Genomic DNA, 26,043 nt, shown 5'->3' with positions numbered 1-26,043 from the left:
GATGCGACCCAGGTGTTTCTATTGGTGTGGGGAGTGGCTGGCTGGACACTGTGAGGAGCCATTCAAATCATAATAAAGCATCACCGATTTATTGCGAACCTACTGCTATGGCAGGAACATGCCATTAGTCATTTTTAAGGGGAAGACATAAGCCCTCTTACCATCCCATTTGCTCTGCTTCCTGTCTGCACTTGGTCTTTCACCTCCTACAAATGCCCTCAAGTCTGTGCTTGGGGCCCAGAGATTCCAGATCTCCACTTTCTGCTTCAAAATCACTCGGCCAGCCTCAGCGGAAAAGAGTGAAAGCACAATTATTTTACTGAACTGGTTTCCAGCAAAAGGAAAACAACTTTAAAGGAATACAGAGCATTCGTTTTTTTGTTACCATTATAAATGTAACACATGGTCGTTAAAGGAAATGTAGAAAATAGAGAAAAATTTGGTAAATAAAGAAACTCTGATGCAGGAACATTTTGATGTATTTCCTTCCGTTTTCTTTTTTTTCTAGGCAAGGCTTTGTTTTTGTTTTTCTTTTTTTCTTTTTATTTATTTGTTTTTCATTTAAATATCTGTGTTCTGAGAGTTTATATATCTATCCTTTTTTGTTATTTACCAAAGCAATTCATGCTCATTATGGAAAATGCAGAACATACCCAAGGGTACAGAAGAAAATGTTTGAGTCTTGTTTGTCGACCCCCGACCTGAAGGCTCCCCTCTCCCCAGAGGCAAACATTATTAACAAGTTTGCTATGTAGCTTTGTAGACCTGTCTCTATGCATTTACACACACACACACACACACACACACACACACACGGGACAGGAAGTTAAACATGTTATCCTACAACTTGTTTCTGTTCTCTGAAGTGCACCTATTATTTTTTTCTGTCAGTACCTATATCTACGTCATTATTTTTTAAACAATTGACTAATAATTATCATTTGGCATCATTTCAGACAGTGCTACAGTTAACACCTTCATGTATATATCTCAGGGCACATCTTGGAACATTGATAGGATAGCTTCCTTAAAGTGGACTTACTGGGTCAAAGCGTGTGTCTTTTTAATTTAGATTCTGCCTAAGTATACTCCCCCAAAGCTGTGCCAATTTAATATTTCCATCAACCATGTATGAGACTGACTATTTCCCTTCATCCTTCCCAAATTAAAATTTGTGATTTTTATCCATCTTGATGGGTGAAAAATAACACTTCATTCTTCTTCTGATTTCCATCCCTTTAATTATTAGTAATGGGTCATCTTTTCCTGTGTTTGTGGTCATTTCTATTTTATTTTCTGAATTACCTGTTTATATTCTTTATCCATTTTTCTTTTGGGTTGTATGTGTTTTTCCTGTTGGTTTTTAGGAGCTCTTTGTATATTTTGAATATTAAAACTATGTCTATGTCTTAGTCTGTTCAGGCTGCTATAATGAAATGCCATAGATTGGTGGCTTACAAACAACAAAAATTTATTTCTTATAATTCTGGAGGCTGAGAAGTCCAAGATCAAAGTGCCAGCAGACTTTGTGTCTGGTCAAAGCTTCCTGGTTCACAGTTGGCCATCTCCTTGCCGTGTCCTCACATGGTGGAAGGGGCAAGGGAGTTCTCCGAGACCTCTTTTATAAGAGCACTGATCCCATTTGTGAGGACTCCACCCTCATGACCTTATGAACTCTCAAAGACCCCACCTCTAAACACCATGACACTGGGGGTTTCAACATATAAATCTGGGGGGACACAGACTTTCAGTCTACACCAGGCTGTCCTACAGAGTATAAAATTTTTCTATCAGTGAGTAACTTGTCTTTCAGCTTTATTTCATTCTTCCTCACAGCAGACATTTTACATTTTTATCATCAAATCAGTTGCTCTTTTCCTTTGTGACTCCTGAGTTTTGTGTCTGGGCTAGGGATATTTCCCCCCTTGGAGATCGCAAAAATACTCTTCTCTATTTCTTCTAGAACTGTCAGAGTTTCGTATTTTGCAGTTAGTTCTTTAATCTGCCTGAATTATAGTTTGTGCCAGGTGTGAGATATAGATCTAACTTGTAGTTCCAAATAAATAATGAATCGTTCCCAAACCTGTCCTTCCTGATTTGAAATGGCCTTTTTATCATAAACCCAGTTCGTTATCTATTTATGGTTCTATGTCTGGATTTTTTCTCTATTTCATTTATCTGTTTTTCTGTTTATGTGCCAGAATCACATAGTTTCAATTACCATAGTTATATAGTAATTTTTGTTTTCTAGTAGGAAAATTCCTCCCTCACTATTAGTTTTAAAACATTTTATTGGCAGTTCTTGTGCATTTACTTTTCCAGATAAATTTTAGAATAAGATTTTCAGATTTCTCCCAACAAATTCCATTGTGATTTTGGTTAGAATTTCACTGTATTTGTAGTTAATCTGGAAGGAACTGACATTTTTACAATAATGAATATTCCTGTACAGGACCATGGTATGCCTCTCATTTTTCAGATCTTTGTTTATGTTCTTTAATAAAATTTTATAGTTTTCATCATTTAGGCCTAGTAAATTTCTTGTTAGGTTTATTCCTGGGTAGTTTTATAGGTTTTATTGTTATTGTGAATAGTATCATTTTGCCATTGCATTTTCTAATTGTTTATTGCTTATAAATAAGAAAACCATTGATTTTTGTACACTTCTTTTGTAATCGACCATCTTATTGAACTCTCACATTAGCTCTAATAGTTTTAAAGTTGATTATTTTAGATTTTCTAGGTTAGACAATCATATTAGCTGCAAGTAACGTGATTTTGCTTCCTCCTTTTCAAAACGAATGCTCTTTGTCCCCCGGCTTCTTACATGGCTAATGCCTCCAGCACTGTATTGAAGAAGAATGACAGGTTTGGCAGCCCCATGATTTCTGCATAGGAGACACTTAAAGGCAAGCATAGTTTCCTCTAAATTCTATATTACAGATCAACAAAAATAGCAAAATTTCTAAAGATGATTACACTCCCAGTTTGTATAAGATTGATCAATCATGCATTATCCATATCAAGTAATGTTATTAATTTTTAAAATCTGGAATGGTTTAGAAGGGGCTGTTGGAGATTGGAGGGGGAAGTGCCAAAAAATGGAACCCACATGGCTCTCAAGCACCATTGCTAGAGGATGGTATGTTAATTTTGCATCCTGATTATTTTCCACTTGTAATGTTGGTATTTTCCTTATTACTATAAACCCTTAGCCCCCAAATATTCCATTAAACGGTTGTTCACAACTTACCATTCTTTCTTTGAGTGTTTAGATCATTTCCAGTTGTTCACGTTATAAATATTGCTGTGAAGAACATTGTAGTGTGTAAAGCTTTTTTTTTTTTTTTTTTTTTTTTTTTTTTTTTTTTTTGCCTGAATTTATGATGATTTCTTTAGGAGCAATTCCCAGAATGAATATTTTTTTAAGACTCTTGATTCTTATTGCCAAATTGCTTTCTAAAAGTGTTCAATCATTTTGCACTGCCACTGGCAGTATGTGAATGTCTGAAGACATGGGACTTTTAAAATTAAAGATTATGAAATATGTCGTAGAGGAAAGAGAATGGGCCGTGGAGTCAGAGAGCTGGGTTTGAATCCTGGTTCCTCCATTGACAAACTGGGTCAGATTTTTTTTGATGTATGTTTGCTATCTTGTTTTGTTTTGTTTCAATTTATTGAAGTATAGGTGATGTACAATATTATATAAGGAGCAGGTATACAATGTAGGAAAAGCTCTGTGAGCCTCAGTTTCCCTGTCTATAAAATAGGCAGCTGATCCTTTCTGCAGCCGAGCAGAAGCCTGAATGAGAAGAAATAGGTGACGGTGCTTGGCGCCAAGTTGCTATAAACACATGAAAGTTCTTTTCCCTTTCTTGGGACTATTTTGAGAGGTATTTCTTTTCTAACCAGCTTTGGCGTCTTCCCCTGCAAAACAGGCTGCAATTAGAGTGACTTCTGTTCCTTCGCATCTGCCAAGCAGGCAGTCCTTTCCTGCTGCAGGCTGCTGGCCCCCACTATAGGCCCCACAGCATCTTTCATGAGAGAAATTTCTGTGGGCTACCTGCTGTGCCCCACTCTGTGGATGGACCACTCCCAAGCCTCATGAGCCCGGGGACCAGAAAGAGCAGCAAGGCCAGAATCCCCAGCAGAAACGGTGGCCAGGGGCTCGCGGAGAGGACACTAACCGGATCCTCTCTTTCATGGCCATCGACCCTGCTCGGCAGCAGGGCAGCTCTCATCCGCTGACATCTCTTGGTTGCCAAGTCCTCCCAGTTCTATCTCCTACATGTCTTTCCAATTTGTCCGTTTTCCTGCAACACCAGATCCCAACCTCACTCAGGTGTTCTCACACCTGGAACACTGAGGCTGCCTCCCAGTAGTCTCTAGTATCACCGCCTCCCATCTGTCCTCTCTTCTGGCCAGTGTGGTCCTATCTGGCCTTGCCATTTCCCTGCTGAAAACCTTCAGTGGTTGCTGTTACCCCACAGAGTATAGTTCAAACTCTGAGCTCTTCATCCAGGGCCCTTCCAGCTGGCTGGCACTCCTGAGATGTGTGTTCCACTCACATGTGTGTTTATTTAGGAGACATTAAGTATCAGGGACCAGGCAAGGCACTGGAGTTATAATTATGACTCGTTTAAAGCTGACCAGTCCAGAATGAGAATTGTATGGGCTAATGCTTTTTCCACTCCTTCCAGGCACTGGGTGCTGTGCTAAAAAGCACTTGACATGCATAATCTCTCCTAACTCTTTCCATAACCCTATGAGACAAGATTACTGTCATTCCCCTTTTATAGATGAGGAAACTGAGGCTCAGAAAGTTAACATAGGCTGCCCAAGGTGGCTCCACTAGGAAGTAGGAGAGCTAAGCTCTCTGTCACTGGAGCCCCCGCCCTCAATCCCAGTTTCTTTTGCTTGTGTTGTACCTGAGACTTCCGATTAGACTAAACCGGTGGCATCTTCTCTACACTCATATTTTACAAGAAATATTCATATAGAAGGCACAGTTCTAATTAGCGAAATTACAAAACTTGCCACTGACCAGGAACTAGCATAAGAACCTGGCCAAGTCTCGACCTCCTGTGGTCCAGGACTGCCCACAAGATGCCTGCCTGGTTCCCACACTCCAATTCCTGCCTCCTCATGTGGTGCCCCATGTCCCAGCTAGTTATGATTTCTCAAGAGGGATCTCTGCCTTCCTCTCTGGACCTTCCGTAGCCAGCCCTTCCAGGGTGAATAGTGGGCACTCGATAACTGCACTGAATTAAATTGGATTGAATTGAACCAAATTGAATTCAGAAGCAGATATTCTCCAGCAATGGCTGGGATTTAGGTTTATTGTTGTCCTAATCACCTTGTGGTAGATAACACTGCCTCCTGCATAAGCCAGGCTAAGCAGTTAGGTATTTGAGAATAGTATATCTTAAGGGGCCTCTGTTTGGGCAGGGTAGATTTTTCTGCATAGACCATTGGAAATAGATCTGAGCTGTGTTCTTTGGTGTAGTTTTCTATGTCTCAGAAGTCAGACAACCTGGGCTGAAGAATCATCTGCACCACTTGTACTGCTGCATGACCTTGGGCAGGTTACTTAACCTCTCTGAGCTTCTGGTTCCGCATCTGTCTCTGTCCCATGGGAATACTATGAAGATTAAAATGAGATATTGAATGTAAAGCACTTACTATCCACGGTGCTGCATAGGAAGGGCTCCCAGGTTTTGCTAACAATTATAATAACTGTTATTCTCTCCCCATCTCTCCTGTCTATGCTGAGTTGGATACTGAGGTGGATTGGGGGCAGCAACAGTAGGGAAGGGGCAGAGGCAGGTAATCAGAAACCTGGTCTTCAGGGAGACTGGCAGCCCAGGAGCCCTGGAAGGAAGGGGAGTTCCCAGGTTCCATGGCTGGAAATGTAGCTGAAGGATGAGGGAAAATGGAGAGGGGATGAGGTAGAGGGAGGCCAGATTACTTTATTCTGGGGACAGTAGAGAGGCACTGAAAGGATTATAGCAGGTGAATGACATGATCAGCTTTAGTTTTTGAAAGACCACTCTGGCTGCTGCTGGAGAAAAGATGGAGGGATGGATGCAGGGATGGATGCAGGGACGGATGCAGGCTCAGACACAAGCTGCCCATTGTTGCAGTAGCCCAGGTGAGGAATGATGAGGCCTGAATGAACAGATGGTAGGTAACAGTGGAGACTGAGTGGAGGGGTGGATTTAAGAGACTGGAAGACCATACACACAGCAACACTTTGGCTAGTGATCCAGTGACCCTGGGGGACTAATTAGGAAGAATAGAGGCGGCTCCCACTCCTGGTTTGTGTGGCTGGTGGATGGCAGGAGGTGGCGAAGGGAGTGCTGGCGTGTTAAGCGTCAGATACCTAGGGGCCGTCTAAGGTATTAGAGATGCATGTAAGGATCTGAAATTTGGGGGAGGGGTGTGGTTTGTAAGTAGACTTTAGGGAGCCATCAGCACGAAACTGGGTACAAGGAGAGAGCTCACCCCTGGGAGAACTCACAGCAGGGAAAGAATGGAGCCGAGATGACAAGAGGCCACCCAAGGGTAAATACATAAACTGTTCCAAGTGTGAGGACTCACTGGGGGCCCTGCTCCACCAGAGGGCGTGTCTGGAGTTGGCTGCACAGATATGCAGCGTGTCCAGGAAAGGCCAAGGCATTCTGTCATCCACTGCAGGACTGCTGTGGTCATGGTGGCCCTCCGGTTCCCGGCCTGGCCTGGACTGTGCCCTCAGTATCAATCTGCGTGGCTGGCCCCTCGGCCCCTGCCCTGTTTCTCCCCCTCCCAAGGGCTGGTCCTCTCCCTCGGGCAATATGAAGATTTTTTGTTGTTGTTATCTTTATAGCATTTTATATCTTTTTTTTAAGCTCTTTATTGGAATATAATTGCTTTACACTGTTGTGCCAGTTTTTGCTGTACAACAAAGTGAATCAGCTGTATTTATACACATATCCCCATATCCCCTCCCTCCTGGACTCCTTCCCACCCTCCCTATCCCAGCCCTCTAAGTCATCACCCATCATCGAGTTGATCTCCCTATGTTATGCAGCAGCTTCCCACTAGCTATCTATTTTACATTTGGTAGCGCATATATGTCAGTGCTCTCTCACTTCATCCCAGCTTCTCCTTCACTCCCCCCCACCCCCGTGTCCTGAAGTCCTTTCTCTACATCTGCATCTTTATTCTTGCCCTGTCACTGGGTTCATCAGTACCATTTTTTTAGATTCCATATATATGCGTTAGCAGACGGTATTTGTTTTTCTCTTTCTGGCTTACTTCACTCTGTATAACAGACTCTAGATCCATCCAACTCACTACAAATAACTCAATTTCATTCCTTTTTATGGCTGAGTACTATTCCACTGTATATATGTGCCACATCTTCTTTGTCCATTCATCTGTCAATGGGCACAATAAGCCCGGATCTACACGGCAGCACCTTTCCCAATGCCCTCCCACTTCTGCATCCCAGGTCACAGGATACAGAGGGAAGGCCTTTCTCTGAGAGTGAGCAAGAGAGCAAGACTCCCTGAAAACGAGGCTTCACTTCCCAGTTTGGAGGCATGTGTACTCTGTGGGCCGTCTCACTCAGGGATCAGACAGTCCAGCCCTTGTGTGTGGAGCCCTGAGCAGCTTTGCAGCATTCCCATAGGTCTTAAGGCCTTCCAACGTCTTGGCGCATGGATACTGCTTTGAACTAAACAAAAAAGTTTCCAGATCCCACTCTTACTGCATGTGACTCAGTGGATGAGGGCTACAGCCCATAAATCTACATTTTAAATACCCAGCCTAGACCATCGTGATGCAACAGGTCAGAGAGCACCTTTGAGAAACACTGACTTAGAGACAGTTGTGAAGGGACCCAACATCTGTCAACCATCTACCACTTGCCATACTATTGACATTTCATTCAGCCCTCACTACTCTCCAGGGAGGTAAATGCATCATTATTTTTGGTCCGGGAAATAATTGGAGACTCAGAGATGTTTAGCAACTTGCCCTATGAAGCACAGCTGCTTATTAGAGTCAGAAGTGGAACCCCAGGTCAGTCTGACTCCAAAGCCTAAGACATGTCTGCTCCGGCACCTCACCTGCTGAGAGGAAAATGGCACCTGTTCTCAGGTAGTGTAAGTGTCTGTCATAGGGAAGAGAGTTTAGATGATTGGAAGAAACTGAAACAAGGGGTAGTTGCAAGAGTCAAACCTTGACTGGGTGCAAGATCTAATAGTTAGAAGAGAACAGCTGCCTGCAGGAGGACTCTTGGAGTTAAGCAGGTGCTGGACAAATACTAGTTGGAGGTGCCAACTAGTGGGGATTTATGGAGTCGGGTGCAGCGCAACTCTGAATCCCTTTCAAGTCTATGTCTAAGATTCGGCACTTTTAAAAAAATATTTATTTATTTATTTATTTATTTATTTGGTTGTGCTGGGTCTCAGATGTGGCAGGTGGGCTCCTTAGTTGTGGCTCATGGGCTCCTTAGTTGTGGCACATGGGCTCCTTAGTTGCGGCATGCAAACTCTTAGTTGCAGCATGCATGTGGGATCTAGTACCCTGACCAGAGATCAAAACCAGGTCCCCTGCATTGGGAGTGTGGACTCATAACCACTGTGCCACCAGGGAAGTCCCTAAGATACGGTGTTTTGATGAGATGATGTTCTGCCTAGACTTGTTTTATTGCATTTGTGGCCATGAAGGGAAGGAGTGGGAGGGAAGGGAGAAGGAAGTCAGCTGGTAGATCAAGGTATGAGGACTGAAAGAGCTAGGATCCTGAATCTTTTATCCTTCATCGAGTCATTTCTTAGTTATGAGACAACTGAGAAAACATGCTATATCCCCAGAGAAATGGGGGCCTGATTTCCTTCTGATCGATGGAAGGGTATGCCTAGTGTAGACTTGTTCAGTAAACCCAGGACATGAACAAGGAATCCTCCTTGAATCACACTTCAGATGACCAGGCAAGTTTTCACATGTGCCATGCACACTAATGCCAGCCCAAGGCTGGATCTGCAAAGGAATAACAGTCAAGAGAAAGGGAGATGCGTTTTATTTCTCTCTGGCGTGAACACTCTCAAGTGGGAAGAGTCGTGATATAGACAGTTTTATAGAGAGTGTGAAGTTGCAAGTGTTGTCCATTGCACAGCCTATCTTTTGAAGCTGTCTCATTAGACCATCCATCTTCGCTCAAGTCAGTTTCAGTGCACCACTCAATTACCTCTGGCCACCCCATCCCCCATCTCCCCAGCAAAGTTCTGCCATAGCTCTGTGGATACTGATGCCCACATTTGATTTCCAGACCTCCACTCCACAGCCGTTTAATATTAGGCAAGTCATTTAACCTCTTTAAGCCTCATGCCCTGTTGGTGGTATTATAAATTGGCACAACCTTTTGGAAAGGTAGTTTGACAGTACATAATGATTAAAATGTAAAAAGTGCATGCCACTTTTGGGAATTTATCTTGAGAAAATATTGAGAGGTCTTTGTAAAATGGATATACAAGGATGTTCCTTGCCGTGATATTTATTATAGTGGGGAAAAGGAAACAGTATATGTCCAGAATTAATGGTTCCATAAACTGTGGTATACGTAGCTGATATAACATGTAACAATTAATTTCAAAGAATGTTCAAAGAAATTGGAAAATGCTTAATATGATATTAAGTGAAAAAGTCAACATACAAAACTGAGTAGATATAGTATGAACTAAAATTTTTACACCACATACATATATAACATCCATTAGAAAAAGAAGACAGGAAAACATATTAACACCACGAGCTCAGAATGGGGTGCTAATGTATTTTTTACGTTCTTTTGTATTCTCTTAAAGTTTTACAACAAGCCTATATTACTTTCTGGGTGCAGAAGAATTAGTAAAACTTAGAATACACTTTGATAGTTTCTACCACCTGCAGGATGAGGAACAAACTTCTTAGCAGAGGATTTTAATAAAAATCTGACCCCATCCTAATACAGCACAGCCTCATCTTCTGCCACTTCTCCCCATTATCACCAGCTCCCCACACCATGCCCCTGGGCCCCGCTTCAGCCACTCTAGCTACTTGCCATTCTATAAATACATCATAACTGCACATCCTGTCACGCCTTTATCCTTCCTGTGTTCTCCATCTGGAATGACCTTCTCAACATTTTTCAAGATTCAATTCGAGTACCTCCATCCCTTCCTTGACAGTCAATTATTTCTGCTCTTTATCCTGCAGAAATGTGTGTGTGTATAGATAGATATAGATACATACATAGATATATTTTTTAATAAATTTATTTATTTATTGGCTGTATTGGGTCTTCGTTGCTGTGTGCAGGCTTTCTCTAGTTGCAGCGAGTAGGGGCTATTCTTCACTGCGGTGCACAGGCTTCTCATTGCAGTGGCTTCTCTTGTTGCAGAGTATGGGCTCTAGGCACGCGGGCTTCAGTAGGGCACATGGGCTCAATAGTTGTGGTTCATGGGCTCTAGAGTACAGGCTCAGTAGTTGTGGCACACGGGGTTAGTTGCTCCACAGCATGTGAGATCTTCCCAGACCAGAGCTGGAACCCATGTCCCCTGCATTGGCAGGCAGTTTCTTAACCACTACTCTACCAGGGAAGTCCCTAGACATAGATATTTTTAATAGTTACTTACTCAGTGTCTGTCACCCCACTTTCCCTTTTTTTTTTAAATTTTTTTATTTTTTTGGGGTACACCAGGTTCAATCATCTGTTTTTATACACATATCCCCGTATTCCCTCCCTTTACCCCACTTTCCCTTTATGCAAGATTTTGGGGGAAACCCAAGAAGGGAAGGCCAATTCTATCTTGGAGAGTGAGGAAAGCATTCAGAGGAGAAGACATTTGATTTGGGTTCTTGAAGAATGAATAAGAGTTTGTCAGCTAGACAAAGGATGATAGACATCTCACACAATTCTAGAACCAGCTCCCAGCTGACAAGCTCTTGTACCTATTTCTGGCATAACCCTTATCTCACTACATATGTGCTGCATAGGGGTATGTGTGTCTCCCCAACCAGACGGTAGGTCCTTGAGGGTAGAAAATGTGCCTTGTTTTTCTTGCAGTGTTCAGCAGAGTACTTGATACATACTAGGCATTCTCAAGACATTTTTATCCCAGAGTATGAAGGTCTGAAAGTACCAAACCTATAATTACCTTTCTCCTTGTCTGAGTGCAGATGGGCAAAGATCATATTCTCGTCTGTTATCACTGGTTTCAGGTAAGGGCCCAGAGATGCCGAGAATATATACTCTATAAATTGTCTGCTGTTTTGAACCAAATTGAAGAAGTTGCTCACTTGGTAGCCATTAAGAGGATCTTCTGCAACATTTGGACTTCATTTGAGTATAAAAATTCCACCAATATGAGCTTTGATTCCCTTTTAGACAACATGCCACAGTTTCAGAATGATGCCTTTGAAATAAATCCTGTTTGAGTAATGTTTCTCTTGGACTCATAAAATCTTTATGGCAACCTTTTCTCATCTGATAGACTATGAAAAGTAAGAGAGAGCCAGAAACACTGAGCTAGAAGTGAGGAGTGCAGTATTTTCTCATATATAGGTCACACACTTATTGTAAATAGTTTTTAAATGCAAATACAATACTGACTGAACATTAGCTAAAAAAAATCCTAGCTCTGTCCAAAGTGCTGAATCTGTGAGTACTCTCTGATTAAAGAGTAGGTGGTATGGAAATTATATATCCATTCAGATAGAAGGTTTCAAAAATTAAAAATCCAGTAATAGCCATACTAGGAATAAGAACACAAATACTGGCAGAAATAAAACACAAATGAACGGCTTAGTGTCCCCCATTGCCAGAAAAAAAGAGAGAGAGAGACAGATAGAAAAAAAGAAGTTGATAAAGCTGAACTCTCAACCCATTTGTGCCTAGGAGCACGGAATTCAACACACATTTTTAAGTGCCTACTGTATACTAGGCATTGTGCTAAGACATTAAATGAGATAAATCATAATCTTTGGTCTCCACAAGATCACAATCGGTGCTTTCTCAGCCATGACCCAACTGTTGACCTTGGGAAATTTACTTAACCTTTCAAGCCTCAGATCTCTCATGTAAAATGTTGGTAAAATAGGATCTCACAGGATTACCATGCAAATTAACTCAGGTAATGCTTGCAAAGCACTTTGCCCAGAATTTAATACATCTAAGCTCTCAATGAATGTACATGCTAGTATTATGTGTGTTACATGATGCTAAGTTCTTTGTATCCATTGTTTCATTTATGCTTTCATTTACTCTCTACCAGTCACGTGGGTAGGTTTTAATACCCACTTTACACAGGTGAAGAAAATAAGGCTCAGAAGAATGGCGTTAGTTAACTTGCCCAAGTTCATGTAGTTGGTTAGCAGTGTGGACAGAATTCAGGGCCAGTTCTTTTCACTCTAAAGCCAAGCTCATAAGTGATGATACTGATTAGAGCAGGACTTAAAACCAGACCTACTGTCCATATTAACAGCCAAGGAAAAAAGGCAAATTTTACCCTCTCCTGGGTGTGCATCTTTGAAAAGGCAAATTCCGAGAGAGGGGGTGGATACGTGGTGCTTGTGTGAATTTTAGGCCAGCGGCACTTGTGAGTTGATGGAGAAGGGAAGAATAAATCCCATCCCTCAGGAGGATGGGGTCAAACCCCAGAAACACCAGAAAGTTTCCCATGAGGGAGCAGGAGTGGGGACCAGAGACTAGAGCAGACCAGTCAGGCAGACGGGCCACAGATCGGTGGTATGGTTACATACAAATGCTGCAGGGGTTCTGGGGGGGCTGAGTCCCACAGAGCCCATGGCATCTTGGATTGGGGAGGGTATGGGGGAGGGCAGCAGGCTACTTCCAGAATCCACTTGACTCGAGGGCAAGGGCTCATGATGAATTTCCTGCTAGAGACTCACTGGCACTGGACCAGGGCAGGTTGAAACTGAGTATGTGGCTAAGAAAAGGCTGGGCAAAAGCTGGTGTCACAGAAGCCACTGTCTCACATACTCTATTCAGAACCTCCAGCTGAGATAAATCTGTGATTTGCTGGTCTGTGTCCCGTGGAGCAGAGGGGTGGGGGAAGTGGAGAGGGATTGGGCTTCTGAATTAGTGACAACGCATTACTTACCTTGGTGGTACCTATGTGCTATTTTTTTTTTTCCGGTCCAAGTGCTTATGATTCAGTCCTACAGACTCCACAGAAATATATATTCTCTTTGCTCTTCTCCCTGTGGGAGGGCTACATAGGGCTACATAGGGCTACAAAGCACAACAGCCTTTCCCCGCAAAACCTTTCCCCGCAAAACCGCCCTGTAAACAACGGATGCTACAAATCAAATACTTCCTTGATTGAAATGGAAAGTTAGCATCTCAGTAGTGTCTTTGGGGCTTGCTTTTCCCATCTGTGACAACGCTGGGCTGTCCTGGGGCCTCCCTAAGGTGCGCTTCCGGCCCTGGCCTTCCGTGAGTGTCTTTTAAACACAGCGAGTCTGGCCAGCCACCAGGCAGGTACACGGATCAATGAAGGCTCTTCATCGGATGGTGCTCGCAGGGCCCCCGTGTCTGCTGCCTTCCGCCCCTGCTGCCACTGTCAGATCAGTGAGGGGACGAGATGGCTGTGCTGTGTCACAGCAATGGCTTCTTTGCGGGGGCTTTTCTCAGTCCTTTCCCTTCAAGCTGCGGAGGTCGGGGCAGCCGTGCCCCACACCCCAGCACTCTGGGGAGCCCCGTGTTGGCTTCTGATAGAGGTCAGCGGGGGTCTGTGGGACGGACCGTGCGATGCGGGCTGTGGTGTCCCCATTAGAGAGGAAGTGCGGCTGCTCCCATCTCGGGTACCCATGGGGCCTGGCCTCGTCTTCCACTGAAGCTGAAGGGAAGGCATGGAGTGTCAGAAAACAGTGCAGGAGTTTCAGGTTGTTTCCAATGCCTCACCTTCATGCAGTCGTGGCCTCATGGGTGTGCCTCCTGGCTTAGGAATCCAGAGCGTTCATTAACTAAATACGTGGGACAGAAAGTGCTGGAGGGCAACTCTCTCGGGTCTCACGGTCTACGCCCCTCCTCTCTGATTGTCGATCAGTACACGCGGTCCCCGATGGTCACTCCAGTCCCTGAGTCGGACTGAGCCGACTTCAGGGACCAGTTGACGGACTCCCAGTTCCCACATCTTTCGTCTTGAATTAGCAAGAGAGAGAATCTGGTTGGCTCAGCTCACGCGTCGAGTGTCAACTTCTTGTCCCATCAGCTGATACCAAGAAGGGGGCGCCCCCCTGGAACAAACATAGCTGTGGGAAGGAGCCCACCCCTTCCTCGGCGGGCAGGGGCGGGGGCCGCGGGACACTCCTGAGAAGAGGGCGTGGGCTGGGCACGCAGCCCGAGGCATATCTTCTACGTGGGTTTCACCTTTCCAGCTTCTCTTCAGTCTCCCTCAGGAGGTGATGGAGAAAACGACTTTTCTCACCCACCTGCTTGAGCAAAACAACGTAAGACCGACTAAGGGCTTGGCACTCTGTGAAGAGAACGTGAGGGTGTCCTTTCAGGGTGTCCTCACCACTACAGTGTTGTCTGTCTGGCTTTCACAGTCTACAAAGGGAAGCTCTACAAATACCAGAGACTACTGTGATTATTGAGAATCCTCTAAATTTCTCCAATTCGCAGTTGTAATGCCTTGGGATTTAGAGATATAATTAAGAACAGATGAGCCTCAAGAAGATTGATGACGGTGATCTGGGGTTGCATGAAAACAGCAGAGGGAATGTTGATGGGAGTTCCAGGACTTCTTCTGCCCCAAGTGGTGGTGGAATGAGCCCTGGAGGGGGGCCGGCGGCAGGAAGGACCTGGGTTACTAGGAGTCCTTGCCTCCCAGTCTCCCAGAACTGGGGACACAGCCTATAAACCTATTCAACCGGTTAGGACTAACCAGCACTGATTCAGCCTTGGACCGTGGCGCTGCGGCCACACTGAACAGCTGCCTACTGCTGTGGGATGGGAGGGGACCGACCGGCCCCTTCTGGCCCATTGCCTCTCAGGCAACCTTCTGCCCACACATCAGCTTTGCCACAAGAGGTCTTTGGCTGCACCACGGAGTCATTCCACTCCTCAGTGCCCCCAGCCCCTTTTAGTTTTACTCATTTCTCAGGGTTTAACTCTGGTTTCAGTACTACTGAAAGGCACAGGAATACCAATAAGGCAATACTATGTTTTATGTGATCTATCCACTATGGCGACCTGAATCTATATTATCTGTTATGCCAAGAGTGTTTTGACCTTCTAAAAGGAAATAAGCGCTCTCCAAACCAGAGCCAAGTGAGCGGCCTAGACCTTTCCACAAGCAAAAGTCTGGGACCTGGGGAGTTCTGGAGCATGCAATCACCATCAAAATATGACTAGACTCGTTGAGGTTGAAGTCCTTGCAGCAAGGGAAGGGAAGGGGCTGTGATCCAACAGCTACCATGAGGCAGTAGGGTGCAGGTGCTGGAGCCAGCGTGCCTGAGTTCTGCTCCTTGATAGCTGTGTGACCTCAGAGGACTTGCTTAACCTCTCTGTACCTCTACGCTCTCTCCTGCAAACCAGGGACTCTAATAGAATCTGCCTTGCGGGGTTGTTGTATCACATGAGTCAGTACATGTGAGATACTCAGAACAGTGACTGGCACCCAGGAAGTGCTCAGAGGGGATCTCCTGTCCCGGGGTGTTGCATAGGTGCCTTATACTGTGTCTCTTCATTTTTTTTCTCACAATAACTGTGGGAAACAGATTTTTATATCCCCATTATACAGAGGAAGAAATTGAATCTAAGATGTTCACGATATTGCCCAGGGCCGCGTAGCTAGTAAGTGCCAAGCACAGATTTCTAAAGTGGACATCTCTGGCGCCACATCCTGTGTTCTCTCCATCTCATCATCGTAGCCAGTCCCCTTCGTGGTCAGCCTGGCTTCCTGGAGTCACACCCCTTCCCCTCCTGTCCCAAGTCCCTCAGCACCCACTCCAGTTTCAGTGAGGCTGAAATCACAGCATCACTCCCTAGCTCTGGCAAGTCTCTAAGCCTCAATTTCTTTATTTCTGTAAACGGGCACAGTAACAGGGCTGTTGGGAAAGAGAACAGAAGCCCCTGAGGGCCAGAGACTGGCCTGGTGCTGGGAGCTGGCCTCGCCCCCACACCTGGACTTGGGCGTTCTCCTGTTAGCACTCCATGACCGCGGTGGATTAAGACAAAAACGAGACCAGTTCATAATCAGGTCTGAACTCGGACACAAACAAGAACATTACCAACAGACAAAAATGATGCAGTACACCCTCCCTCTGCATCTTGGCTAACTTGAGTGACAGCTGCTGCTTTACCAATGACAACTTTAGTGTTGCTTCATTCCTCTCACCTGCTAGATACAGTTCATGGAGTACCCAAGCATAGAAGTATGTTGACTTCCTGACAGCATCCAACCCAGAGCAAAGCCCCACCTCTTTGAACCCTCCCCCAGATCACCAAACACAGACCTAATTCCTACAGTGAGTTCTTTCCATCCTGCTCTTACTGAGACGCCACACAGTTCCCAGGGCTGTGCATTTTCCCTCGTCGCCAAGAGCCGGTGATCCCAACTTCGTTCAACCGCAGGTGGATTCCTGGGGGTCTTTGGCTGTGGTTTGTGGTTGGGGGTGGCAGAGGCAGGGGCAGTTGACTGCCTTCTGATGATGCCTGGAAAGCGCTAGGAATCAGGGCCTGGAACACAGTAAGTGCCCAATACACGTTAGTTTTTAGCATTGTATTTATTACCGAAAATGTCCTCCTCCTTTGGATGGAGCTAGTGCGCACCCAGCACCTCTCACCAACCAGCACCTTCTTTTCTGAAATCCGTGCAGACACCCCCTTAGGTTTGCTCCGGGCACTGCAACACGCCCCCTTTGCATCTTCTCACAAAACTTTACTCCACACCGCAGCCGCCAAGCCTGTGAAAACCATTATCACCCGTGACATTCGGGTGGAGGACATCCTCTCAGAGTGTTTAGACAGCATAGGGGGGATGGCAGGGGGGCCAGGTCGGCCGTGGAGTGACCATCAGGCGTCAGCAGCCCCCTTGCGCTTTTCGGGGGAGCAGACGCTGTGCGAATGGAAGCTCCCTCGCCCACGCACCAGAGCTGCGAGGGCCAGAGGAGCCGGGCCGGGTTCTCCAGCACGAATGTCCTCGCAGCTACATCCGCCAGGGGCAGCCCCGGGGACCGCAGAGTTCTTTCATGCCCACTGCCGCTAATTGCAGATAATGCATTAAAAATACAGAGCCACATCTGTTCATTTCAGCAAGAGTGTCGAGGAATTTACGTGTTTGTAATGACAGGGTGTGAGGGGAGGAAAATGCAGCTTCTGCCTGCGGGCCGGAGGCACAGCTGTGAGCAGAGAGCTGGCGGTGTGATTTCTGGTGCCCAACACATTCTCTGGGTGACAGCCAAGTCCTTCCTTGGAGGCGCCAAGGGAAAGATCCAGGTATTTCTCTGGAAATGCCAAACTACGTAACCAGTCAAGCACGGAGTGTGCGTTTGGTGCTCAGGGGGCCTCCTGGCCCAACTCTGCTGTGTGTAGAGTTCCTGAGAGAGGAGGGGACCGATGACACTGCCAGGCCCAGGATGGGAGGAGCCTCTCAGGGTCTCATTGCCATTTTCCAGCACCAGGCGCCTCACTAAGAATCTCAGTTCCTCATCTGCAAAATGGGGGTGTTTAAAGTTTCTGCCTCATTGAGTGTATTATTAAACAAGATTGGTACATGTAAATTGCCTCAAACATTACCAGGTATGGCATAGATACATGAATAATAGTTTTCTATTATTAATGTAAATCATGTCAAGCACTGTATTAGATTTTAAGGGTACCAGGATGGATAAAGCAAGTCCCCTGCCTTCCTTCACAAGTTGAGACAAATACTAGTTAAGATGTGTTATGAACGAGATGGTGATGTGACACGGGAGCACAGAGGAGGGTGAGAGGGTCTAAGAGGGCTTCCTGGAGGAAGGGACACTTGACCTGAGTCTTATCTGACAGGTGGACACTTACTGGACCTAAAAGGTAGGAAGGATGAATTCAGCCTGGAGTAGTCTGTGCAAAGGCCCTGAGGAGGGTATAAGAGTGTAGTGTTTCTGGGGGAAATACTGTAGAGCAGGATTAGGGTGGGTGTATTAAGTATCTATTCCCGTGTAACTACCCCAAAACTTATGGCTTGAAGCAACATTAATTATCTTACCTTGTCTGTGTTAGGAATCTGGGTGGGCTTAGCTGGGTTCTCCAGCTTAGAGTTTCTCACAGGCTACCATCAAGGAGTCTTCCAGGGCTGTGATCTCAAAGCTCAGCTGGAGAAAACGATTTGCTCCAAGCTTATTCATGGGATGGACTGAAGGATTTTGAGGTCCTCAGTGCCTTTCCTTAGGGCAGCTTTCAACATGGTTGCTGGCTTCATGGGCACGAATCCAAGAGAGACAAAGACAGGAGTCACAGTCATTTATAACCTAATCTCAGAAGTGGCAGCCTGTCTCTTTTGCTGTATTCTCTTTGTTAAAAGCAAGTCACTATCATGGAAGCAACCTAAACGTCCATCAGCAGATGAATGGATAAAGAAGAAGTGGTACATATATACAATGGGATATTACTCAGCCATAAAAAGGAATGAAATTGGGATGTTTGTAGACACGTAGATGGACCTAGCGACTGTCATACAGAGTGAAGTAAGTCAGAAAGAGAAAAACAAATATCGTATATTAACGCATATACATGGAATCTAGAAAAATGGTACAGATCAACCGGTTTGCAAGGCAGAAATAGAGACACAGATGTAGAGAACATATGGACACCAAGGGGGGAAAGCGGGGGTCAGAGGGGAATGAATTGCGAGATTGGGATTGCCATATATACATTACTAATAAGAAAAAAATCAAATTGTACACTTTAAATATATGCAGTTTATTGTACATCAATTATATCTCAATAAAAGTTCTTAAAAAAAAAAAAAGCAAGTCACTAGGTCCAGCCCACACACCAAGGGAAGGCATCATACAAGGGTGTGACTGCCAGGAGACAAAGATCATTTAGTCATTTCTGAAGCTGCCTACCACAGGCCACCCCCAGCCCCCAACGATTCATGTTCTTTCCAGGTGCAACACACAGTTACCCCTTCCCAAGGCCCCTCAAAGCCTCATCCCATGAAAGCATCAGCTCAAATCCCAGAATCTCACCATCTAAATCAGGTTCAGGTGTGGATGCGGCGCTTGGGGTGTAGTTCCTTCAGCACAGGTCCTAGAGCACTGTTACCCTGGATCAGTAGCTCTGCAAGACTAGACAGACAAGTTCTCTGTCCCCACACATGCAGCATACGGTGGTAGGATAAGCACCGAGTAATGGCCCTAGACATTCTTACTCAAGAGGGGGTCCAATGTGAGGCAGAAAAAGGTCCCTGGTCCATAACAATTCTGAAATCCATCCAGGAAAATATTGGAAGTTTCTTGATTAGTTTCAAAATCTGGGAATATTTAACTTTACCTTCTGAGTTCTTGGTTTCTCCCTTTAAGTCTTCCTTCCTTCCTTTTTTTTTTTTTTTTTTTTCCCCATGAAAGGAAGTGCATGTTTGAAGCTGACTTTTCTTCAGCCTGCTTCCTGCTGAGAATTTTGGGAGTCCAATGACCTCTTTTTGTTTTGTACTATCTCTGTCCTTTTTAGTCCAAGCCAACAGTGTTTCTTCTGATAATATTAATAGTTTTCTCCAAAACTTTGTGGATCTTCTGTAAATTTCATTGTAATTCATTCTATTGCACAAAAGCCACAACCACAGATTTCTTTGAACCAGACTTCTCTACCTTGGGCTTCCCCTAAATGGCTGAGGATGATGCTTGTATGCTTCCCAGAGGCCCTATTGTTTGATCTTGAGGATCTGTAAGGCCCACCCTAAGCTCTTTAAAGGGCCTCTCTGTGGCTGAATAATACTACAATCCTTTGATCTTCCCTAGGTCTTAGCGAAGGCTGCACAGCCACACCCTCAGCTTTATCTCCAGACCACCTTTTCTTGACAGTGCTCAAAGTCAGCTCTTAATTTTAGCATCCTTTGCTGTCCTGGGAGGCTGAGAGCTTTCCAAGCTCTATCAAGTCTGTCTCCTTTTCAACCACCTTTCCCTCAATTTCTCTCTCTTCTCACATAAGCAGCAAGAGGAAACCAGCCAGTACCTTCAATGCTTTGCTTGGACATCTCCTTAGCTAGATCACAACGTTGATTAGGTGCATGTCCTGCCGTCCACATCCCTGTAGATGACATTGTCGCTAAGCTCTCTTCCATTGCATAGCAAGGATCCCCTTCCCCCAGTTTCCAGTAAGACGTTCCTCACTTCCTTTCGAGCCTTCACCAGCAACATCCTCAAAGTCCAGGTTTCTATAACAAGCTCTTCAGAATACTCCCAGCCTCTGCCGATGGCCTGGTTCCAAAGCCATCTCACTATTTTAGATATTTTAGATGACATTATCCCACTCATGATATTAAAATCTGTGTTCATTATCTATTTCAGTTTGTAACAAATGACCCCAAACCTCAGTGCCATGAAACCACATCTATTATCTTAGTTTCTACAGGTCAGGAATCAGGTACAGCTTAGCCGAGCCTGTCATAAAGCTGCAATAAAAGTGTCCACTGGGGCTGGGGAGCGGTCCACTTCCAAGCTTTCTCACAGTTGCTGGCAGGATTCAGGTCCTTGCAGGCTGTTTGATTGAGGGCCTCAGTTCCTCGCTGAGTGTTGTCCAGAAGCCACGCTCAATTCCTTGCCATGTGGGCCTCTCTACGGGGTGGCTTTCTACATGTCAGTTTGCTTTGAGAAAGCGAGAAAGAGGGGGAGACAGAGAGAGTCTTTCATAGCCTAGTCCCTTCTGAAGAAGTGACATCCTATCACTTTTGCCCTATTCTGTTCATTAGAAGGAAGTCGCTAGGTCCAGCCCACACTCAAAGGGAGGAATCACACAAGGGTGTGAATAGCAGGAGGTGGGGTTCACTGGGAGCCATTTCAGAAGCTGAGTGTGGGCGATGGTGCCACTCACGAGGCAGCAGTGCCCTGATTATGCCGTGTCAGACTCCCGCCGTGATGGGCAGCCGCTGAAACGGTTTGCTGTTGATGGGGAGGAGTCTTCAAACATCCCTCAGCCAGGCAGAGCGGAGAAAGGACTGCAGAGGGAGCAGCCAGTGGGGGGAGCCGTTGCAAGGCAACTGTCGCAAGGGGATGGCCACAGGAGAACGCTCAGTGTGTCACTGCAGATCCTCCCCAGAGGTCAAGGCCAGTCTGGAGGGTCCCGTGACCCCTTCTGGCATTTGGCCAAACTCTTTCTCCTGCTCCAACTGCCTTTTTGCATGTTGTTGTCTCCTCCTTTAAGCCATCCCTTGGAGACCAGGGCAGGCACCCGCATGCACTGGGCACGTCTTACATGTCCGGCTTCATGGACAAGGATGTCCTAGACATCTCGTCTATTCACCCGCACACCTGGAGGGCGGGTATTGTTTGTGGGCGTGTGATTAGAGATGTATGGCGAGACCAAAAGGTGCCAGTGCTTTGTGACTTCACCCTGATGACCTCCCCCTGGCCATGGGCCTGATCCTCTGTCTTGTAGGCCCAGAAACTGGACCTTTTTTGTCCCCAAACATGCTTTAGTGGAGGCTGAAATCAATTCTCAGATCCCAAGGCTGCTGGGTGGCCCAGGTACTAATGGATTGTTTGCAACTGGCATCAACTTCTCTGTTGGGATTTGACCAAAGCCCAATAAATAAACAAACAAACAAACACATTCCTTTGTCAAGTTCAGAATCAGTTGGCAGATGAAAGAAAGAGACAGGTGAGGATCAGTCTGTCACCTTTATTACTGATGCACTGGTTGGAGAGCAGATGTGAACACACTTTGCAGCTGGGTTTGGCGGGGCGGGGGTGGGGGAGGAGGTGGACAGCGGGTCAGCCCTTCCTCTCAGACTCACTAGGCAGAGCAGTGATGCCTCCTCTTCAGAGTAAATGCCAGGGCTGCACAAGGGAAAAGAACTCCTCCTTGGTCCTGGGACCAGCAGCATCAGTACCACCTGGGAACTTTTAAAAATGCAAATTATAGGCCCAGCTCCTAGAAAAATGGAATCAAACCATAGGAGTGGGGCCCAGCATTCTGTGTCTTCATAAGGTCTGAGGGGATCCTAATGCAGGCTCAACGCTGAGAACCACTGGTCTAGTGGAAGCTGCTCCATGTGGAAGCCTGAGTCTTAGGACACAGTGTTCCCCTAGAAAAATATTCCCCTGGCAAAAATATGTTGCCACCCATGCCCATCCTAACCCCCACCTCTGGGAAAACAAATCACAGGGAGAGAAGTTTCACAGCTTCCACATTTGATTTTTAGATGACAGCTGCTCCCAGGAGGACCACGTGGAGGCTCCTGACTGTCTCCCCTCCCAAAGGGAAGGAGTCGTGCATTTGGTGTTTACTAGTCTTGCCTCTTTCTCTTGTGGACCTTGGAGGGGCTAGCATCCCTCTGTTGGCACTGGTAGTCTTTGAAGATTTTAGAACGACCATTAACCAGACGTGGACATGGAAACACATGGATCCCCCTGCAGAAAAGCCTCTTTGGCTCTCATTGCACTTAGGTTTCAAAACAAACTCCCGGCCAAGTCCTGTCCCTCTCCAACCACATCTCACCCGCTCACTCACCCCTCCAGTCATTCCAGCCTCCCTTCTGTCCAATATGCCAAGCTCACTCCTGCCTCAGGATCTTTGCACTTGCTGTCATCCTACTTAAACAACTCTTCCCTAGGACCTTGGCAGGCCTGGCTCCTTCTTGTCCTTTAAATCAAAACCCAAATGTCATCTTCTCTGACCACCCATTTAAAGCTCCCTCAGCCCCACTCGTCATTGTTTATCTCATTACCCTGGTTTATTTTCTTCAGAGTACTTGACACTATCAGAAAATGACCTGGTGTGTTTATTTGTTGACTTGTTTATGTATAAGAGGTCAGGGACCTTGCTGCTTCCCTACAGCTAGAACAGTTCCTGGTATGTTGCAAGCATAAGATTTACATGAATATTTGCTGAATAAATGAACGCATAAATGAACACAGGAAAAGGCTCTAGGAGAGAAGGTTCAGCGTGGAGTGATTCATGCATCAAGACAGCCACGGGCCCAAAGACTCAGCCTCCTTCTTCCTGAGGGCAGGGGCTCCTGAGCCCAGCCGAGTGGGTCTGAGTGGAATGCTGGTACCATACCAGGTTTTCTGCCTGCTTTTGCTCTCGCCCATTATCTTAGACCCAGGCTCCCCCTGCTTCTCCACCTCCTCCCCTCCCTCCCCTTTCACTACAGTCATCAGAAGCCAGCAGATTCACACCCTCCTGTCGGCTTTTTCATAAAGGAATGTTAATAGAGTTAGTTTTCAGCAGGGGCACTGCAAACTGTTGTCAAAACTCTGACTTGGCCACCCACGTTCAAGTAATTAATCACACAGGAAACCAGAAAAGGGTGACATGAGGGCTGGGGCCCAGCTGTGTGGGGGCCCTCTTCCCAGAGAGGACTGTGGTGTGACATGCAGCCACTGCCCACCAAGAGCCCACAGGCCAGGTTGGAAACAAGACAGCCTAACTGGAACTGCTGCAGAGTCATACAAGTCAGGATCTAATTAGCACTGGGGGCCTCCTCCACCTTCAAGAGGTTGGTAACAAAGGGAAAGAAATTAAGCAGGTGGGGTAGAGGCTGGAGGGAGAAAGAGGGTTAAAGATGGTTTATTTTAAAGTGACAAGGAAGCAGGGAAGCTGCCATTGACTGAGTACTGCATTAGTTATTGATAGCTTGGAGCCAATTACCACAAACCTGGTGGCTTAAAACAGGACATGTTCATTATCTCACCATTTCTGTGGGTCAGAATCTAGTAACAGTGTAGCCGGGTCCACTGCTTGAGGTCTCACAAAGCTGCAATCAAGGTGTTAGCCAGGGCTGAGCTCTCATCTGGAGGCTCGCCTGGGGAAGGATACACTTCCCTGCTGCAGCACTTAGTTTCTTTCGTTTGTGGGACAGAGAGCTTCATGTTTTTGCTGGTTGTTGGTCTAAGGCACCTTCAACTCCTGGAGATTCCCCACAGTTCCTTGCCACATGGGCTTCCCCAGCTCTGCCCCTTACTTCCTCAAGCCAACGAGAAGACTCTCTAGAGCAAATTAACTAGCAAGATAGAGTTTTATATACCATGACATCATCACACAAGTCACATCCCATCTCCCCTGCCCTATTCTGCTGGTTAAAGGCAAGTCACAGGGGACTTCCCTGGTGGTCCAGTGGTTAAGACTCTGCGCTTGCACTGCAGGGGGCACGGGTCCGATCCCTGGTCGGGGAACTAAGATCTCGACACACTGTGCAGTGCGGCCAAAAAACAAACAAACAAACAAACAAAGGCAAGGCAAGTCACAGGTTCTGCACATATTTAATGGGAGGGGTTCACATCAGGGTATGAATACCAGGAGAAGGAAATCATAGGACCGCCACCCTTCAGGGTCCATCACAGTACCTGTTATGTGCTAAGGACCATGCCAAATGCTCTTGCGTGCGTTACATCATTTAATCACTAAAACAACCTGCAAGGCAGGCCTTATCCCCTTTGCACAGATGAGAAACCTGAGACAGAGGGATGAGAACTTACTTGCCCGAGGTCCTGCCAGTGATCGGAACCACTTGTGTCAGGACAGCAAGCTTAGAGGCTGAAGAGTCGGCATCTTTACAGTGAGGAGCAAGGGCCCGAGGGCCGCAGGGGAAGAGGATAGCGAGAGGGTTCCAGCTACGAGCATGAGGCCAGGAGGAAAGATGGCTGTGGATTTCTCATTGAGAAAGAAGAAAACCAACAGCGCTTTGTTCAATGATCTCTATTTTCTCAATGAAGCAGAAAATGAGGGTGTCTCCTGAGAGGTTGGAGGTTGGGCTGGAGGGCAAGCACAGCCAAGTTGAAACAGCAGCTGTGGGGAATGGGGAAGGGGGAACAGGAGTCTTGCCAGCATGCGTACAAGGCTGCCTAGGAGGATAAAGCTGCTTCCGCCTTGAAGACTTGAGCCTTCGCTTGGTAGGTGGTACTCGCTCCCACCCCGCCTCTTTGTGCAGTCTTCACTCCCCCCAGGCCTGGTAGGCGGTAGCTTACGCCCGAGTGCCTCCCTCTCGTCAGGGCAGGAACTAACAGAAGACTGCGTTGGGCTTCCTGGTACCCAGCACAGCGTCTAGCACGTAGGAACCCTTTGTAAGTGGCCTGATTCCAGACCCTAAATTTCTAAATCACTCGGCTCTATTACCTCTCACTCCCTAAACTTTCACCCAGGTCTAAAAGACTTTTCAAAAATATGTATTATTTATTTTTGCTCCAGAAGTTAAAAGTTGAAACAACAGCAGGTCACAAAGGTGCAGATCCCCTCCTGGAATAAGGGTTAGAAGTGGAATTAGGGAAGTCTGTTGCATGCAGAACCTGATGACAAAAAAAGCAATTTTGCTTTTTGGCCCAGTCTCTTTGATATCAGAAGTCAAGAGCCATTTCAAAATATTCCACATCAATCTAGATTGGTATGAAATGTTGTCCACAGTGTGTTGTTGCCTGAAAAATGCAGTTATAGTAGACAGAACAATCCCATTCATATCAAATGACCAGTTTTGACTCATTTTAAGTGGCAGAAGACCTAACTCAAGCTATCTTAGACGAAATCCAAAATATGTGGGTGTATCTTCAGTGAAAAGTCCAAGATGCCAAAGAGACTAACATTTTGGCCTGAGAATGAGGCAGATGGCTGCCAGGAGCCCCCAGGGCTGCATCCTCCCCTAGGACTCCTTACACAAGTCCTGAGATCCACTCTGATTGGACCAACGTGGGTCACATGCCCATCACTGAGCCAATCACTGTGGCCAGGGGGATTCCATCGGATCCAGCCTTGGTCAGGATGGAGTCGGTGTGCTGTGAGCAGGAGGAAGAGGAGTGAATGCTTGGTGGTCATAAAGGCAGCAAATGTCCACTCTGTGTGTGTGTCCACTCTGTGTG

The 26,043-nt window shown here is 46.1% G+C and overlaps 1 protein-coding gene across 2 annotated transcripts in view; it reads left to right on the top strand.

The window, feature by feature from the left end:
- The window catches only part of CSMD2 (CUB and Sushi multiple domains 2), a 629,134-nt gene that overhangs the window by 258,015 nt on the left and 345,076 nt on the right, over positions 1-26,043 (top strand). The gene's annotated exons all lie outside the window — the stretch shown is intronic.

This window comes from Hippopotamus amphibius, chromosome 1 (genome assembly GCF_030028045.1).
Source record: "Hippopotamus amphibius kiboko isolate mHipAmp2 chromosome 1, mHipAmp2.hap2, whole genome shotgun sequence".
NCBI classification, from domain to species: Eukaryota; Metazoa; Chordata; class Mammalia; order Artiodactyla; family Hippopotamidae; genus Hippopotamus; species Hippopotamus amphibius.
The sequence above is the reverse complement of the archived record's forward strand: the minus strand, read 5'-3'. Positions and strand labels throughout refer to the sequence as shown.